This window comes from Urocitellus parryii, chromosome 9, assembly GCF_045843805.1.
Source record: "Urocitellus parryii isolate mUroPar1 chromosome 9, mUroPar1.hap1, whole genome shotgun sequence".
NCBI classification, from domain to species: domain Eukaryota; kingdom Metazoa; phylum Chordata; class Mammalia; order Rodentia; family Sciuridae; genus Urocitellus; species Urocitellus parryii.
This window is the reverse complement of record NC_135539.1, coordinates 21,904,792-21,908,985: the sequence shown is the minus strand read 5'-3', so window position 1 is coordinate 21,908,985 and position 4,194 is coordinate 21,904,792. Positions and strand designations below refer to the sequence as shown.

General features: G+C 49.8%; 1 pseudogene; it reads left to right on the top strand.

Moving 5' to 3' along the window:
* The first annotated feature begins 220 nt into the window (after positions 1–220).
* LOC113190835 (forkhead box protein I3 pseudogene) lies at positions 221–3,980 on the top strand (annotated as a pseudogene).
* The last annotated feature ends 214 nt before the right edge of the window (positions 3,981–4,194 follow it).

Sequence of the window (4,194 nt, the reverse complement as noted above, 5' to 3'; positions counted from 1 at the left end):
AAACTCACCTAGAGACATCTTAAAAAAACAAAACAGTCTTATTTGTGTTGCTCATCAATCTGCTGTCTGCAGTAATTGGAATCACAGCTGGTTGTAATAGCACCCCACTTCCCTTCTTACCAGTATAAGGTAGGATAGAATTGGAAGTACTGACAATCACAGTTTTGTCCAGACAGATTAGACTGATGCACTCCCAGGAGAGACTAATGTAGAGTTCTAAATGGGAAGTTCCCAAGACTGGCAGCTGGCAGCTAGCTCTGATCAGAACTTTATAACCTTACCTGGAGGTATGTGCTCCTGAGAGATTTTATCAGCACACTCCAGGGCCAGGAAGATGCAACCTCTGCTGGGTATCTATATCTTAAGACTTCCAAAGAAATCCTTCCACAGGGTGAGGCAACTAACCCTCCACAGATCCACTCCTAGGGTGAGATAACTAACACCCCACAAGTCTCACCTGCTTCAGCACTCACAAATGTGGTCTTTTTTGGATCAGTACCAAATGCAATTGCACACACCGGACCAAATTCTGGGCTCTCCCCAGCTGGTCCCATGTGCTGCCAGACCCAAGGGGAAAGCAAGCCACAATCCCTTCCATATCCCCAACCTGAATCTCCTTGGGCACAATCCCCTCTGTGCCCATTTTTCTTGGGCCCCACCAGAGACACTCTAGGCCCTGCTGCAGGTGCTTACTGGGACTGTCTAGTAAGACTTTTTATGATCTCCTGGGCAGTTTCAGCAGAAAGTGACAGTTCAGCAACTTCAGGATGTCTTCCACCTCAGCCCTACGCTGGGAAGCTGATAAACAGAGATTTTCAAACACCAGCTCACCACACAGCCTCTGATTCATTAAGATTAGACTGCTTTTCTGTTTCACAGGATTACCAAATTTTTTCACTGTGTTTCTCTCCTTTTATGCATGTGTCACCCCTCCTCTCTTCGATAAACTGGAGCCACTGGCACCACTGGCCTGGCTCCAAGTGCTTTTTCTTGTCCTATGTACAATGCAATTAGATTTCTGTGTCTCTTCAATTCTTTTACTGTCTGATGTTGAATTTCAGTGAATCCCCTCCGTCATCCACCTCACTGAGAAGGTGTACTCCTGCTGCATGAATTCTGAGCCATGAAGCAGCTGTAAAATACACCCTTCCTCTGTTCCACCATTTTTCCTTCTCCCTAAATACAAGTTTCTAAAAATATGTCTTTGAGCACTTATATCATTTTTGCTGCTTGATCGAGTCTATTGTTGAGGCCTTTGGCTGAATCTATTTAACTTATTGAGCTCTTGTTTTCAAGATTTCTGTTTGGTTATTTTCCAAAATCTCTTTTTGCTGAATTTCTTTCATTATCTTTCTTCTAATTTCATCTGTTTGTATATATTCTCTAGATCTCATTGAGCTTTTCTAAAATCATTTTACATTGTTTATCAGACATTTCATTCACTTCAATATTTTGGGGACTATTACTAAAGAGTTATGATCTTTCAGAGGTGCTAGGATACCTTGTGGGGAGCCACAATAAATGACCACACCCTTCCAGTCCTGATGCCTCAGATTCTGACCAACCACTGCATTTGCTGTGACTTGGGCAGGGTCTAGCTCGGATAATAAGGGGTCTTCCTTGTGGGTATGCCCCTAAGGTTGAGTTACACTCACCCATTCCTTGTAGTCCTGCCCCTTCTGCCCTTTTTTGGATAGAACTTTCTAAGAACAAGAGTTCCCCCAATAAAAGCTCACTTCTGAACGTGTCCCCTCTCTCTCACCAGCCTCTTGTGATTTTCTCTTGCTCTCCCATTTGGGGAGCCTGAGGCCGAGAGTGGGGAAGCTGTCCTGAAACTTGTGTAAAGGCAAATTGTGTCTGTGTTTTATTTGGTGTCCCTGCAAATTCACAAGAGCGATCTTAAGTTCAGCTGTCCGCATGGGGGCAGCACCTTGTTTTTCCATATTTCTTGCATCCCTACGTTGAGATTTGTGCTTCTGATACAATGGATATTTCTACCATTTTTATAATGGCCTTCTTAGTAAGTAGCTTTCTCCTGAAGTTGTGTCTTAGGGTATTGCAATGTTATGTAATGTTGAGTTTATTTGTAACTGAACACAGTAATATACTATCCCTGTATCTTCCTTGACTGTAATCAGTGAATTTGGACACAATGATTACCATATCAGAATCACAGAGGCCCACTGTCTTTGTGAGTCAACAGTAGTTCAACCCAGAGGTTGAACAGGAGTAAGGTATAGTTGGAGCTGGGCAAGATTTCTCTCAGCTGGTGTTCTCATGGAAGCAAGTAAAAAGCACAAGTCAAAGCTTATCTCCAGACTTTCTTAAGCTGCATACTCTGGGGACATTCCAATAGGCATAGCCACATTATTGCTCAAGACAGCCCCATAATACCCCTACAGGTGGGGGCAGCAGCAGAACCACAGAGTTTATTCCCTGCCTTGTAAGTGACAGGTACCTGGACACAGTGCTGGAAACAGGAGTGAATGGACTAGTGTGGGTAATTGCCCTCAATTCTAGTCACTCTCCTGGTCTTGAAGGGCAGGATCCCCACGCATCCAATTCTTGAGGGTGTCAGCCTCTGTGCCCCTCCCTGTGGCAACACTCATCCACTACAGTGCAGTACTTTCACTGAGTTTGTGTCAGAGTTGTTCTACTAAGCCAAGTGTATTGGTCAGTGTTCTCTAGAGGAACAGAATCAACAGGTAGTATAATTATAAAAAGGGGATTTATTAGGTTGGCTTACACAGTCAGTAGCTGGATAATCCCCAATGGCTGTCTCCAGGCTGGAGATCTGGAAGAACCAGGGACGCGCCCGGGGCTGCCAGGGCGCCCTATGCGCCGCCGCCGACCACCACTGCCAACACCTACTTGTGGCTCCACTGGCCCGACTTTTGCTGCCCGCCTCCGGGGCAGCCGCCTGGGGCAGCGGCCAGACCCTACTTGCAGCCACCGCCCAAAGCGTCCCTTAGCGCAGCCTGCTCCCGACACACCCGGGACGCCTCGAGAGCCGGGCAGGCTGTGCGGTCACTCTACTCAGCCATCGTCGCCATGGCCCTCCAGAGCGCGCCACGGCCATACCAACGCATCGAGGCTGGCCGGCAGAACTTCATTCGCCACAACCTGTCGCTCAAGACTGCTTTAAGATGGTGCCCCGCGATGAGGACGACCCAGGGAAAGGTAACTACTGACTCTGGATCCAAACTTTGAGAAGATGTTTGACAACGGAAACGAAGCGAAAGCGGCGCTTCAAGGCCAGCGGCAACTCTGCGGTGGTTGCAGGGACTTCCAAGTCAGAAGAAGGGCTGTCCTCGGGACTGGGAACCACAGTGGGTTGCACATCGGAGGGAGACAGCCCTTCCGCTATGCTTCTGCCAGCGCAGTCGTTTGAGCCAGAGGGCGCTAAGAGCCCCGTGTCCCCTCCGGGTGGCCCGGTGCTGGCCTCCGCCCCCTGCCTCAGCTCCTTCTTTAGCACCCTAAGCGTGGACTGCAGCGGAAGCATCCAGCACGCTTGCCCCACAGCCTCCACCTGGGGGTCCGGGGCCCTCAGCTGCCCTCCAGCAGCGCCTTCCCTGCCCCCTCCATCTCCGAGGCCTCCGCGGAAACCTTATCGCTGAGCACCAGCAGCGGCAGCAGCCAGCGATCTTTCTACTACAGCCCCTTCCTGGCTGGGGCCAGTGCAGCCATTCAGTAGCCCCTTCTAAAACCTTGGCAAGGTCAAGAACTACCCGCGGGAGGGCTCTGAGGTGAAGGACCTTGCTTCTCAGACTTCCACAGCACACCTGAGTCCCTGGGCTGTGCGGATTCCCAGTCCCTGGTATGGGGTGGCTAAGGTTCTGCATTTCTTTGAGCTCCCGGATGATCCAGTTACTACCGTGGAGGAACCAGGTGGCAGGGAACTCCTAGACCCCAGCAAGTTTTACACATCTTCTAGAGATGAGCCTCTGGGGAGAAGTCCACCTGCATTCCAAAGCAGGTAACCTTAGAGCTCTGTGAGGCAGGGACTGGGTCTATGGGCTTGTCGCTCTATGCCAGGGGGTGGGCTCAAAGGTGCTCAGACAGCTGGAATAAGCCCTGAAGTGGCTAGGTGGTAAAGGTCAGCAGCTGGCACCTGGAGGTAGTGGCTGGACCCACCAGCCAAATGCTCCCCAAGCAGCTGGCTATGTCCAGCAGCTTTCTGGTTTTTCTAGAAAA